Source organism: Anopheles maculipalpis, chromosome 2RL, assembly GCF_943734695.1.
Source record: "Anopheles maculipalpis chromosome 2RL, idAnoMacuDA_375_x, whole genome shotgun sequence".
Lineage (NCBI taxonomy): Eukaryota > Metazoa > Arthropoda > Insecta > Diptera > Culicidae > Anopheles > Anopheles maculipalpis.
This window is the reverse complement of record NC_064871.1, coordinates 79,038,276-79,054,167: the sequence shown is the minus strand read 5'-3', so window position 1 is coordinate 79,054,167 and position 15,892 is coordinate 79,038,276. Positions and strand designations below refer to the sequence as shown.

Sequence of the window (15,892 nt, the reverse complement as noted above, 5' to 3'; positions counted from 1 at the left end):
CAACTCCGCATGAATAGTCCAACAACAAGAATGACTTTGCCAGCTTTAACCAGAGTCGAAGCCGCGAACGGGATCCTTCGTCTTCCGTGACAGGTACTTGGAAGAACTTTTTAGTGCAGCTAACATTTGACCCATGGCAAATGAGGTGGATGTGAATGTTTTCGCCGTGCAATTGTTTTAATAGGAGTAATTCCTGATTTAACACTCAGCAGGTGTAGGCTGTTTGAAACTGTTCACAATTAACTGATGGATGGACTGCTATGAGCTCTTTTAAAACCAGCCCACCTTATATCCTGAAGCGCATCGTAAGCATCCTCTTAGAGTTTAGAGTTTATTTATAATTAATAATGACGGTCCAGTGCCGTATTGTCAAGAGTTTAGAGTTAAAAGTATGGAAAATATGGCTTTTTTATGAAATAAGATAGAAATGAAAAACGAGTTGTAAGTAATAATAATTTCTAGGTTGCCGTAAAAGGAAGTCAGGCGTATCCTGCAGCACAGTGTTTTAATAGCCAGTCCAGCTCTGACACAACGAATTTGGCTGCGTAGGTTCGAGAGAAGTGAAGTGTCTCTTGCTGCTGCGGGGTAGAGCTTGCCGATCATTCTTAGGTTTGACCGGATTGAACTTGGAATGTCATTGGTGGACTGCACTGGAGAACACTGTACGCAGGAAAATAATTGTTTGTGCTGTTTCAGCAGGCGGCAGAAAACCTCGTGTTGCAGATTAACAAGGCAAAGACCAAATTGATGGAGGAACAATCAGCGTCCCTACTAAGAAATCCGGAACAACGCGGGGGTGATGTAGGGATAGCTGATCGTAAATTTGAAGTTGTCCAAAGCTTCACCTATCTCGGGTCCAAAGTCTGCACCGAAAACAGCAGAGTTGCGCACTAGGATGCAGTCATTCTACAGCCTGAGGAAAGATCTCACTTCAAAAAACCTGTCGCGACGGTCGAAGCTGGGACTGTATCGTACCTTTATAGTCCCAGTACTCACATACGCCTCTGAGACATGGACCCAGTCCAAAAGAGACGAAGCCCTTTTAGCCGCGTTCGAGAGGAAGATGCTCAGAACGATCGTTGGCCCCGTATGTGTGGTAGGACGAGCTGTACGAACTGTATGACGACCTCAACGTCATGCAGCGATTTAGGCTCGTCAGGCTCCGATCCAAGTCCAAGACTGCAAAGTGGTTGTAGCGCCTGATAAGTAAGTAAGTACGTTTCAACAATATGTTCGTTTTGTTGCAGTCCAGACCGTATCATAATGGTAAACAATAGAATGGCCACAACACCACAATAGCCGAAAATCGGATGGAACCAACCACCATTAATAAAAATAGTGCCGGACCTACAGCATTCCGTTCTACATCATCAGCAGCAGCACCTACACTCTTACAACTCAGCTACAACCGTGTATGCCCGGGATAAGACAAATAACAGCGAGGAAATGCCTTGTTAATATTTTGTTTATTGCATATAGTCACCGCTAAAAATTTTAAATTGCATTAGAAGATCACAAACAGCGATAAAATCATTTAGCAACGATTAGGACAGCAAAATAGGTAAAAACAACAACGGTTGACCAGTAACGAATCACAAACATACTCGTTTGTTGGATTCCTTACAAAGCTGAGCAAAACCAACAGCAGCAATACTGTATGTACCAACACAGCAGAAGCAGCAGCAGCAGCAGCAGAAGAAAACATAATTTATAATCATTATTTATTATCGGGCGGTAATATCGCCTATAGACTTCGCTATCGTCTGTCTTTGGCGGTGCTTTCGTTTGCCGTCCGTATGATGTATGGCTTTTTCCCTCATGTTTTCCTGCTCCCTTTCCCCATTCCCACTTCCTGCCACTCCTGCGTTCATTTTCATTCGGTAGCAAAACAGCACCACGTTAATCCTCACATGACACCCTGTTTTTCGGTCTCGATTCTCGTTCCCAAAAGCAAAATCCAAATAAAAGGAAAAACAAAAACCTCGCACTGTCACACAATACAGTGGGGTTGGGTGGTAAAATTATGATGTTCCTTTCTGCACGTGCACGCGCAAATGGGAAGTCAAGAGGAAGAAAATTTCGGACCACTAAGCCTGTACGCGAAGTACCGGATGCGCACTAGAGAGGAAAGAATTAATTGCTCGAGAGGAATGTTCGATGCTAGTAGCGAACGAAAAACAAAACACATACACAGACACTCACAAAAACCTGGCCCCCAGAGGAAGAGGAGGTGGACAGAAAACCTTGACGAGGATTAGGTGGGTTGTTGATAAGAGCACAAAATAGCAAAGACATTTATGCGTTATTTGGGTCAGTTTTCCGCGCATTAGAGTCCGATTCGCTATCGGTCAGCAACACTTGGGCTGGTATATCTGGGTCAAGGGCAGCTGCTTCTCGTGGTGCTGTTTATTTATCTAATCTTATCTAATAATAGCAAGGGCGGACAGCGAAAGGAGACGCAAAAACAAAATTCGAGTGTTGAATTTGCGGACGAAGCTTGTTGAAAAGTGTGTTTTCTTATTAGTTGATTGTTGTACACTCTTATCAACAATGGCAATGCTTAAAAACAAAAATTTAATTGCTCTCTCCGATCCTGCCAGGAGTCGAACCTGGAATCTTCTGATCCGTAGTCAGACGCGTTATCCATTGCGCCACAGGACCCGGTTGAAGGTTAACAGTGTTTTTAAAAACAGAATCGGCAGCACAACTGCGCTATCGCTGCTTAAATCTATTTTAAAAACGTATCACTCCGAGCATACAACCTGATTGCGCATGTGCAATTGGTAATCTTTGCGAATCGTTTAAAACTTACGTTGATTAGGTGTAAGCTATTTCTACTCTCTTGAAAGCATACTGAATTACTTGCTAAATCATCTCTTTCAAACGCAGTGTTTGTAAGCTAGATACAAAACAAGTGTTTGTACAACTAATTTAACTAAAAATTACCTGAGAATTACAATATCAGAAACAAAAATCTATAATTCATTAGATAGATTATTTGGCCAAAATTAATCATCTTACTCTAATTCCATTAGAGAGTCATTCTTCGAAACCAACAATTCCAAATCCGTTGAAAGACTCATCCTATTATTTATATGTATACACAAGTTCTTATAAAAGCGCTTGGAATGAGGTCCCTCGGAAAGTAATCTTAAGAGTCGTATAAGAAGCAGTTTGAATCAGTTTGAAAACAAAATTACTTCTGTTTCTTGACTTAAGGACTCACTAGGTGATGCTGGCCATCGAATACATTAATAAACTTGCTGTTACCACGTAGCTTGATAGTCAGTTTTTTTACCATTTGGGAATAATTCAGATGGGTTTTGAAGCACGGTTCTGTAATGTGAAGATCGGACCGAGGAGATAATCATACTTGTTTGACATTTGAATCTTTAAAGTATTTTTAAGATAATAGCAACCCTCTCCGAAGACCTCCGAAGACGGATATTCACTAACAGGCTGACCATCGTTATACTTACTTAGTTATCTGGCGCAACAACCGCTTTGCGGTCTTGGCCTGCTGCGGCAGAATCCGGAACCGCTCACGGTCCCGCGCCATCGTCTGCTAATCCGTTATCCCGGCCTTGATTTCGGATGATTCCACGCCATCCTCCCATTTAAATCTGGGCTTAACACGGCTCCTCTGTCCGTGTTGACGGCCTAAAAGGACTTTCTGAGCTGGGTCGTCCGGTACCATGCGTATAACATGGCCAGCCCATCGGAGCCTGGCGAGCCTAAGTCGCTGCACGACGGTGAGATCGTCATACAGTTCGTACAGCTCGTTCTTCCACACATACGGGGTCAGAGATCCTTGTGAGCATCTTCCTCTCAAACGCGGCTAAGAGGGCTTCGTCTGTTTTGGACAGGACCACCATGTCTCAGAGGCGTATGTGAGTGTCTGGGATTATAAAGGTACGATACAGTCCCAGCTTCGACCCTCGGGACAAGTTTTTTCGAGGTGAGATGTTTCCTCAGGCTGTAGAATGACCGGCTGGCTGCCAACATCCTAGCGCGCAACTTCGTCTCAATGCTGTTGTCGTCTTTGGACCCGAGATAGGTGAATTTTTTTTTAGTAGGGCCGCTGATGGATCCACCATCAATTTGGTCTTTGCCTCGCTAATCTGCAACCTGAGGTTTTCTGCCGCCTGGTCGATCCTTTGGAAGGCCTCTGCTACATGGGAGAGCCACAGACTAATGATGTCTATATCATCCGCGTATGCCAGGATCTGGGTTGAATTATAGAAAATGGTTCCCGAAGTCTCCACCTCTGAGTCACGGATGGTCCTCTCTAGCGCCATGTTGAACAAGAGACAGGCAAGCCCATCTGCCTGACGCAGGCCTCTGTTGGTAGCGAAGGATCCTGAGAGTTTTCTATCCACCTTCACCTGGCATGTGACGTTGGTTATGGTCATACTAACAAGCCTGATCAGCTCATAAAGTTTTACCCTGGCTATGCTATCATATACGGACTTGAAATCTATGAAGCGATGGTTTGTGTTCAACTGCTGTTCAGTCAACTTTTAATTCGGAATCCTTTTTGATAAATAGTTATACACCGTGATCTATAAGTTCGGATACAGCTCTGTGTGTTCGTTTTATACAGATAAGATTTTTATACGACCTTGTACAGGCCTTGGAAACACATTTGTTTCTAGACGTACACTGACAGTTTTTATAATTAACATTTGTCAATAAGTTATTGCTTATTTCTGTAACGCAATAAAGCTTTTGAGAGAAATTGTTGTCAAACGATCGACATGGCGAGTCTCTTTGGATTAAGCGAAAGAAAGAGCGCAAGCTCTTCTAATTTGAATATCTTAAATTTTTTTGTTTGGTCTTACATGGTAATTAAGCTTTAAGATGATAAAATTCATTCTTATTGATCACTTATTCAAGCTTATTGATCACGGTATACAAACTTATTGGTCACGGTGTAGGTCTTCATCTCAGGATCTTCAAACATTCAGAGACCTTACTGACAACAAAAGAGTATGAAAAAACCAAGAGAAAGTAAGGCATAGAGAATCACCTTTTTCTTTACGTTTAACGTCAACCATGTACATCAGCAGCTCGTATGAATTTAGCATATTCTATGGCAAAAAACATTACAAAATTATTTGTTACTGTTGGGAAATTTTAAAATAACTTTTAATTACAATATCCACTAGCTATTGCACTTTAAAACTGTCACGAGAAAAGCGCTCGATACCGGCACCGAATTTAATGGCTGTAATGAAAGCGAGCTGTAAAAAAGACATTGCACAAAAACCTCGTTACAAGCAGATTCATATTGCGTGTCGTTATTTATGTGCTTTTTATGCAGTATAACTTTAATTACAAAAAAAGAAGATGAAAAGGGGGAAAAAACGGACAAAAGTTCGTTCCGCGTATATCGAAACCTATTCATTATGATTCAGCTATACGCATGCATCCCATTTCGCACATAAACGGGGTTTTTTTTTGCCTCACAGTCACAAGGATTATAAATTGTATCGATTTATTTATTTTAATGTTTCGATCGAATCGTTTTTCCGAATACATTTTATGCGTACTCTTCTTTATCGCTTTTCGTCCTCGCTGAGCTTAACGAAACGTAATAGTTACTCGATTTTGCCGTGTCTCTCGTCCTCGTCATCGTATCTCGAAAGCGTGATCATCAAATAGCAATGATTTAGCCTCGGATTGCACCGCAAATGTCAACACTTTGTGCCATTATTTATTTTTAAATGTGTTTTTTCCATTCTTTTTTTTTGCTCATAATGTGTGTGTCGGCTTGGTGCAGTTATACTTTCTCGCTCTAACGTTTTTTTTTTCTTTTGCCCCTCGTTTTCCCACTGTCCCACGAGGTCGCTACGGATGTGTAATGGTTTCAAGTACGAGTAGGAGCCACACATTCGGCTAGGCTTTCTCCTCACCCCATCGGGCGCGGTATTTCAATTAAAAGTGTCTGAAAAATATTTATGTGCCAATGTGCCGAGTTCAATGCAGCGGAATGGGTCAAAGCGAACGGAAGGAATCGTTTTGTTAAGGATAAAGGTCACAACACGGTTGTGCAAAGATTTGTGTGTGTGTGTGTGTGTGTGTGTGTGTGTGTGTGTGTTTGTTTGAAGGACCGAAATGTGGCAGTAGCTGACGGCAATGTTGTAACACTGTGCCTTACGGGAGATTGAGAAGCAGTTGACTTGGGTGACATTTGAAAGCCCTCTCGTATTTTGGGAAAATGAGAAAAAAAGGTTGAACTGGCCTCAAGCAGTAGGAAATGGTTGTTTGTTTTCTTTTGTTTGGTAGCGAGCTTCAAAGTGTGCACATTAACGACCAAACATAGCATTACAGCTTTGTTGTGCAGCGAGTCAGCTGTTTCGAATGGGAACCGATATCCGAATTAAGCAAACCGTTCGTGCGATTCCACGAAGATATATATCTCTAAACATGCCATAATTCATCACATATTTCACCGGAAAAACAGACATTCTTTTGAATTTGTTTCGTTGGATAAAGTCGCCATCAGATGATCGGTAAATCATTTGCTTTATTATATGGCTAAAACTAATCATCAGCTGAGCCTGAAGAAAAACTTAATAACATCCACCCAGCACTCGATCTTTCACGATGAAGAATAGGTTTAAAATCATCGACAGTATCTTTAATCAAAGTGTTAAAGTTGGTATTTAACAGGCAAGATCATCTGGTTTGTTGTTATTTATACGTTTATTAGGTGTTTAAATATTACAGAAAAAATATAATTACAAATAACAGCTTTAAAACTATTGTTTTATACGATCCATCTAGAAAAGGAGTATGCAAATTGTTGAAGCTAAATATCACATTTGGAACTGCAGTCTGTATTGCTGCCATGCCGGAGCGACCCTAAGACATGAGGCGAACGTATTCTCCAAAGTTTCTTCCAAAGGACACGCGCACTTCGCAGACGATATTCATGGCGTGCCGAATAGATGAGTTGGATGAGTAATTTTTTTGTTAATGAGCAGTAACAGCCATGATCTTTGCTCGGAAGAAAGCCTCCTACAACTGATGTTCTTCCAAACCTTTTTCCACGCTATGGAAGGAGATTCCAACGCATTTTCGCTGCTTCAGCTATCAGTGCTGTAGATGATGTTGCTGTTCGATATTTGGTTGGAAGAGTTGCCAGGTGTTGGACCACAATTTTTAAACATGGGTAGTTTGATGGTAAGGGAGATTGGCTTGGGTCTGTAATGAATTTTGATGCCAAACACAAGCTTTCCCTATGGGTCACGTAGCGATTGCATAGAAGTACTGGTGATTTAATAGTCGGAATTTGAAGGGTTCAACCCACCGCGGTTTTGCAGATGAGCCAGCTGTTGAAGGGAAACTCTTATTCCTCCACTTGCATCCTAAAGGAAGCTGCCAATGAGTGAGGTTATCGCATAGCGATATCCATCGATCGAGTGCTACAGATCAACGCTATTTTATGATCAAACGCAGCAACTGATGAAATTTTATCTTTGATCATTTTTGCGAAGAAATCAATTTCCTTAATGTTTTGATGGTGACTAACGACAGTTCCGTATGCGTGATAATGTTTGCACCATCTTGAAGTGACGATGATAATATGACCATGACGAAATGGCATTGTATTCGTGCTTTTTCACGGAAGCAAATGCCGCAAAAAGATGTTTTAATTGCGGTGGGACCATTAAAAGGGTTTTAAACCGTGATTAGAAAGAACAACTACCCGCCAAGGTGGCCACAGATGGTCTGAGGTCAACTCGGGTTCTGTGGGTTATCACTGCTATCAAAAGGAAAATTCGGGAAAATCCAGTGCATTCAATGAGGAAAATGGCCAAGGAACTCGGTATCAGTGGCTTTAGGGCACAGAAGATTGTAAAGGAAGATTGCAGGACGAAGTTGAGCGTACCGGCCGCATCATTCTTCCGGGAACACCTGCTCCGCTCCGGTTGAGTCAGTAGTCCACGTGATGTGAGTGTCCGGTGTTCAAAGACATCCGACAGGAGTTGTTGGGCTGCGGGTCGAACGATCCGTTACACGCCGATTACCTCGGCATGAAGCTACTGGAGAGTCCAGAGCGGTGAAGGGATATGCAGGAAGCTGTCAGGCCAGGATCACCAGTGTACTGCAACCACTCTGGCGCGAAGTCGAGGCTGCACTTAACGCGAGGACTATTCCTGCCTCACCCGAGGCAGTAGAGCCGGCGGCAGATGAAAGAGCGCGGCAGAAGGAGAAAAGCCGCGTGCAGAGCGTACTGGGATGGCCCCGACTCCCATACCCTCACGCACCAGGGAGATACCCCCTTCCTCCGAAACGCTGCGGCTCAAGCATGAACGGCGTTTGTGTGTGCAAAGAGTATGGAGAGCCAGAGTACAGGAGGGAACACTACCACTAGTTCCTCCCGGAAGAAGTCGTCGCAGACGGGCGCCAACCTCTGACGGGGACTTAGTACGGAGGCGGATACGTCGTCTTCTCATAGAAAGTATGCGCAGGGAGGCGGCGTGGGACACCGGTCCCATTACTCATACTACTCACCGCTAGTCATCGCAGCGGACCAGGCCTCAATAACAGAGACCACTATTTCAGGCCGTTGAAAAAGGAGTGGTGCGGGTAAACGGTGGATATACGGTAGGGGAGGCTGGGGTACCGTGGATTGTGTGACAAAAATATAACAAATATTCCATGGTTACGGAGGGTAGGCCAAGAAAATTGTTGTTAAATTATGAACGTACAATAAAATAGCTTACCAATTATTACAAAAAATGATTACTGACCGCATCCGGGAGCTGAGAGTCGAACGATGCAAAAAATATTAGAACTTCCTGAAGCGAAAAAATCTGGCAGTCCTGTTCAACGACGAGAGCATGCTCACCGTCGATCGGTATCAAATGGCCAAGAAGCATAAAAATGTCTATCTGACCAAGAATCCTAATGCTACTACAACCGTAATGGTGTTAAGCTTGGTGGACCCGCTGTTCATTCCAGAAGGTGGCAAGGTCGGCACGAAGGTTTACATAAGAATTTTAAGTAAGAACGTTCTTCCATGGAACAAAGAATAGTACGATCCGAAGCCAAACGTTGTTTTTCAACCATGTGGGGCTCCGTGGCACTCCTCGAACCGCACTCAGGAATGGTTGCAGGTACATCTTCCGTTCTGGACGAAAGACATGTGGCCACCGTGGCCTGCCCCGATCTTAAGCCGCTGGATTACTCAATATGGCGCATTACGAAAGGGCCTGTTCGAAACGCCACCCCAGTACGGTAAGACAAATATTGCCTCGTACCTGGAGAGAAATGGATGGAGACTTCATTATTAGAACTTGTCGTGCATTCCGGAAGCGTACGAAGGCCGTTATTGTAGCAAATGGAAAGTCGATAGATGAATTACATAGTTTGGGACCCTAATAAACATCCTTTGAGTAAATAAAAAATCGCTGACACAAAAATGTTAAAGACTTTATTAAATTTTGCTCGTTGCTTTTTTACGATGTTGCTTAAAGGTGCAAACATGATCACGCATACGGTTTATAAAATATACAGTCTAGCTATAAAAAAATCTTTCGATATTCACCTTCTTCGACTTTTTACGCTCGTCGTACTCTTGATTGTTCTACATTGATTTCGAAGTACTGATTCCTTGACGCAGGAATCTTCTCTAGAATTCGATTCCTAATTAAAAATCATCTATACAGCGCAGATAGCTCTGTTTGGTGACTACTCACACAAACAAACCATCCTAGAATCCGTTGAAATTAAAACCCCACCATTTACGAAAGGTGTTACCGGTTCTTTGACGCAAAACCATTAATAATACTTAACAATAATCTCACAAATTGGCTTATGAGAAAATTTCTTTCCAAGAGCTTGTAAATCATTTTTCAAAACTTCACTCTCGTCGAAATAGTTTCTTCCCAAAATGTACCCTTGTAGCAAGTCCTTCTTCATTTATAATCGATTCTAAGTACACGGAAATAAATGACTCCATTTTCTTCCTGCCTATAGTCTGAATGACAACACAACTCCGCTAGCATTAAGCATTCCATCGCCTCGTTCAATCATCTCATCTAAGCACATTGACAAGACCAACGAGGATCATTCGGTTCGTTTTGTAACTACGCAAGCGTACAATCAAAACAACATTAATCAAACAATTCCCCGATCCTTTGCCAGTTTGCATGCAACGAAATGGAAACAATTAATTTCATCTTCAGCCCGGGCACCTCGCCGGGCTTGACGAAAGATTGACAAACTGCTAAGTACTCAACGGAAGAGCGAACGAGCGTACCATCAAACAAGCGGCTACATATGTCAAACCTTGCTGTGTCCCTGTGTCAACCCCGTTTGCCGAGCTGCAGATGCATTGCCAACGAAGCAACGAGACTCCCCGAGGGAATCTTTGTCCGGATCTACCTTTTTTTTTTTTTTTACTTTTTGTTCGTTCCGTCCACTTCTTCTCGCAGTTGTTCACAATGTTGCAATAAACCTTTGGAACGAGGATGCGAAACGAAACAGCAGCAGCAGTTGGGAAGCATTCGATTTTAATTGTCCCTTCGGGCGTATCTAATTATAATCTGTTGATTCAAATGTCTGCCAGACCGGGGCAGAAATGGCTCTGTCCCTGTGTAAAGGTTTTTTTTTTGCATGGTCGTTTTTTTCTTATTCTCGGTTCTCGATCCTTTTTCACTTACTATTGTTTCATTCCAGCAGGACTCCGTTTCGAGTGGCTTACGGTACCGTCGATCCATTCCGGTCGGAAACGGTAATGTAACTTTTTAAATCAAACGTTTCCTATCCCGAGGCAATCGTGTCGTAATTGGACAATTAGTCTACATGTTTTGAGGAAGTTAGAAGCACAAAATGTTATTTTGTTTGCTTAACAAGTTACAATGTATTTGTGGAAAGCTTTTCGCTTGAGCCAATTATTCTAAATATTCACATGTTTCTCTTGGCCGACATGGAAATTGATTCGAAGTATGTTTTAAATTGATAATTGGTGATTAACCGGAACTGTTAGTTGTCTTTTTTTTGTGTTTTAAATTGTTTTCATGTGTTTTCTTTACAATTTTCTTGCAATTTGCTATCTTTGCTGGCTTTGTCTTTTTCTTATATTTTATTTATACAATAAAATCGATTTTTTTTATGTTGTTAGCTGAATTTTGGAAAAATGGAAACATAAAAGAGCTAGGAAAACATGGTAGAATTAGTTCTTCTTTTGTGCTCTGTTGAAAACATTACTATTCTTTAATTCAGACAATTTAAAAAAAGGCTAAACATTTATAGTAACACAACTGCCTGAAATTTGTTCAGATTCGGTTCAATATGAAGTAGAAAATAGCCTTTAAATCTTAATGTAATACTTATTTGCACAAAAGGTTGCAAATCTTAGCAACTTCCCTGAAGCGATGGTTATCTGGGTTTTCCCTGATTTTCTCTAAGCTTCTGTACAATTACTTATTTTGATATATTTTCTACACGCTCTCGTATCACATAAACTATTATTTGGTGTTTTGTAAGTGTTTTAATTTGCTTCACAGATTAGTAAACCATATTTCAAAAAGCAAAATGAAATGTCTTCGTTTAGTTCCAGCTACAAACGGACTCTACAAAAAACCTTCATTTGCGTAACTGAGCCACTTCTTCAATGTATTGAGTCTCTATAGCTACCAAGCTTTTGAAATTGTACCAGAAAATTGTATGTATTGTCGATTTTGTCGAATCTATATTTTCATCATAACTATCATAGCATTTCATATGATAGTTCAAATGTTTTTCCTCAATTGTTGCAACTATTATTTTTACGTAAATTTCTCTTCAATTGATGCGTTATTTTCTAATCAGTCTTTGATTTTTTATAGAACTTTCAAGTGTTCTTTATTATTTTATCACTTTTTTATTGCTTCTTTACATTATAAAATTCCTGTGAAAACTGGAGTTTGAATCGTTGCCGTATTTTAACTATTTTAAAAGAAGCTTCAAACAGTTTAGTTAGTTAGTTAGATAAATTTATATCCGTTATTAAATTATTTTCATACAATACGGATTTGATAAGCTTATAATTGCTGGGTTCGAAGCCAGGTGTCTTCTTCTTTCTTGGCTTAACGACCGCTAAGGTCATGCTGGCCATCGTATTGGCTCACAAGACTGCCTCTATACCACATAATTGGTTAGCCAGTCCTCAACAACGGGGGGACGGTCCGAATGGGATTTGAACTCCGGTTCGGCCGTTTGAAGACCAGCACCGCTGTCGCCTATACCACCGGGTCGCTCCTTGTGTAGTCCTCTTAATTATAATCATTTGATTGCTACTTGCCAAATGTAAATTTTACGATTTATCTTTATTTGAAACCTTTTTGTGAAAGGAGAGATTTTCTGGAAATTTTAAACCCTTGAAACCAATGAAAAACTAGAGCTATCCTTATACTATCCTTAAACCTACCGTTACAATTAAACAAGTACTAAATACTAATTTGAAACGATACAACCTACAGAATAACAGTTTCAGAGTACAGTTCTCTCAGGATTCCCCACGTACTGGATAGCACTTGGCATTGTACGCCGAGTTTGGATTTTTTTACCGTTTTGTCTATCATATCTTTGTACCAATGAGGAACTTTAAGAAAAGCCTTTAAATTTGTTTTTGCAATCCAGTTTAGATTTTCTTATAAGGAAGCCCTATAGAGTTTTAAATTTTGTTTTTTACATTTGATAGTAAGATTTTCCACGTGTGGTTTGTACATTAGTCTTTTATCAAAAGTGAGACTTAAATTCTTAACTGATTCAGATAAGGCTATCTTGTTTTGGTTTATATTTAACCTCCTACAAACTAACTTGCGAGGGCTATTAAATCTGGTGAAGAAAAAGGGCTCGGATTTATCGCCGTTCAGAGTCATTTGAGAGAAGTTTCAAACAAGATTTAAAGGATTCCACAAAATTTAATTTTTAACACAATTATTGCTTTCAATATTTAACAACTATAGCTTCACTAGATTAAAAATGATTCTATCCTTGTAAGGTAGTAGGAAACCCTGAACATTACATTCTAAAAATTCATCTGCCAAATGAAACAATTCCGACAGCCATTAAATTATCCATTGCCAATCAGATTTCTGGTACAGAATTACACAAAAAAAAAACCTCTGGTCGGACCAAGAAAGTCCTTTTCTAGCTCTACAAACAGCCACAGAGCAATAGCTAAAAAAAAGCCCAAAGACACAATCCGTAGAGTGACTTCGTAGCGTTCCGAGCCGACGTAATCCCAGATGGCCCTTTTTCCCTGGGTGGATTCGAAACGAACTGTATCGAATTTCAATTACGGTGAGCCGACAGCGCAAAGGAAGCAAACCAAAAAAATCGTTAAAACCTCGATGAACAATCTGTCCTTTCTTTCCAGGCACTTCATAGCCAATTCGAGCCGGATTGCTGGTTCCAGAAAGGACCGTACAAAAATGGCCCCGCTCCAGCAGGGAGCAGCTGATTACAGCTGGGCAAGAATTAGGCAATCGGGATAATAATAAATCCTTATACACTCCAGCTTCCCCCATGCACGAGAAGCGTGCATTGTGAGGCGATCTACCTCTGGTGGAGTTTTTGATACGAGTTGAATAATTCATGTCCACTTGGAGTTGGCCTGTCGATAGATAACACAATTGTACACGACCGGTACAACTAACAGTAAGGATAGTTGAAAAAAGGGGGAAAAATAAAATGAAACAAAAAATTAGCGACACACACACAGACACACACACTCCGAAACAGTACGTGATAAATGACGTCCTTCGTGTAGATGTTTAAAATGTCATTAACTTCAAACAGTAGCTGTTACACCGGCCATATTTTTTGTTCCCCTTTCAGTTTGTTCAAGATAAAACTTTTCTTACTTTGTTTCGAGAGCGGTACGTGTGTTACTGAAAAATTTCCCGAGGTAAAACTTTAACCAGCAGCGCTCTCACACGTAAAGTAACAATGTGTTGACTGTGTTGGACACTGGTTGCGTTTCGCATTCCCAGTAATTCTTGCTCGAACCAACAGCAACCGAAGAGGAAGAAACTGTAAGCAACAAAAATGGGAAAGTAAGGGATGGAAAGTTTTTGCGTAACCGAAAACCATAAATTACACCTGAGCACTCCAGAACCATTAACAGGCACAAATGGTGGATGAGAACAAAAAGAGGTAAAAAGCCCCGGGTGGACCACCCTTGCCGAAGCGAAAAACAACCCCGTTGTTCCTCGTTGCTGTTTAGAGGATAATTGTTTTGTGCCGGCGCACTCCGCTTGTTCGGATAGAGCGGCACAGCGTTATTGATTGTGAGGAATCGCTGTAGCTCACCGGGACTGCCGGATGTGCCGGGCGAGTTGTCACCTTGAGCACAAATAATAATGTTCACCGGGCGGTTGACGGTGAGCTAATCTGATGATTAATAACGCAAAGCGTTTGGGTGCAGGATTCACGAACGAAAAGGGGTAAAGAAGGTTTTGGGAAGGTATAATAGCTTAAAGGAGTTGTTTTTTTTTAATCTGTTCTCCCGTTGAAGGATACACACATTGAAAAGGCAATGATTATTGATGGATTTTTATGTTCATCTTGGGGATTAAATCGACCGATTGTTTGTGAAGCTTTTTATAATGGCTTTCCGTACAGCGCATGAAAATTAGTCATTTTATTTAGTTATGTTTTATTTCTGTAATATTCAAAGGCATGAAATACGTAAAATAGCAAGTGGCTTAATTTCAAATCATCGTCTATAGTTTTCAAACGAGAGTTTCCATTGGTCTAACCAATGATAATATAAAATCGATTAAAATAGCAAAGGCTTCAAATGGCTTTAAAACTACATATCAGGTACTGTAATAGTAGCACAATCCCAGTAATTTAATTTCAATTATTATAATGTCTGGCTCGTGGCACAACATACTTACTACGATTCTTACTTAATATCAGGAACAAACATAAAATATGGTGATTTAGTAAGGGCCTCGTGATTAAAGAAAGGATTGTAGTATGGAACGGAGAAGGAGAAAGGTGGAAATCAATCAGGTGAGACTAGGAGTTGAAAGAGGACAAAGGACAGCAGCAGAGGATCATTGTGACCAACTGAGATACGACGTCTAGGAATGATTAAGGGAGGATGGATACGAAGGATAGTTGGGACCATTAAAACAGATCAAGCAGAGTATGGTCAAATATGGTCAAATAGCAGGGAAGCAATAAAAAGGACCTGAGAATGGAGGCGGCGAGTCTCAAGAGTTTCGAGTCCAAGCAGTTGACACCTAGATTGATAATCAGGCATAGTGAAAGATGGTCCATGAAGGACTCTCCAAACAGCAAACCTTGCGAAGGACCTATGCACTCACTCCATGCGATCAATATGGATTCGAGCCGAGGAACACCAGATTACAGAGCAATATTCCAGCAAACAGAAGAGCGCTTTCAAACACAAGAGATTGGAGAAATCACGGTTTGTATGTTTTTTAGTACCAAGGATTTTCCAGGCTCTGGAAACAATTGAGTAAATGTGAGGTTTAGAGGTGAGACCACTGTCCAACACCTAAATCGTTATCCATTGACACACGGTTGACCATGACTTGATCTAGTACATAAACGAGATGATTTGATATTTACTCGGACAGAGGGTTAAGGAATTCATAGCACACCAAGAGAAAAAACGTTCTAAGTCGTGTTAATATTGTTGATTTTTGTTCAATTCGATCTCTAAGAAACAACAATTGATCATAATTACCAAAAACAGTTTAAGATCTGTAGAGTTTATGTGAATAACAGTAACCATCTGTCTATTTTCAGAAAAACTGAAGAAAGAAGATTGACTCTAGAGACTTTTTTCTAAAGAAGTCCACTCTTGACAACTACTCTATGCATTTTTCCAAAAATATTGAATTTGCGGTTTTAA

General features: G+C 40.9%; 1 protein-coding gene and 1 non-coding gene across 2 annotated transcripts in view; one reads left to right on the top strand and one right to left on the bottom strand.

The window, feature by feature from the left end:
* LOC126567888 (venom dipeptidyl peptidase 4) overlaps nucleotides 1-15,892 on the top strand; it is a 532,783-nt gene that overhangs the window by 254,795 nt on the left and 262,096 nt on the right. The window lies entirely within an intron of this gene.
* Trnar-acg (transfer RNA arginine (anticodon ACG)) lies at nucleotides 2,589-2,661 on the bottom strand. The gene has a single exon. It is a non-coding gene; the product is annotated as a tRNA-Arg (tRNA).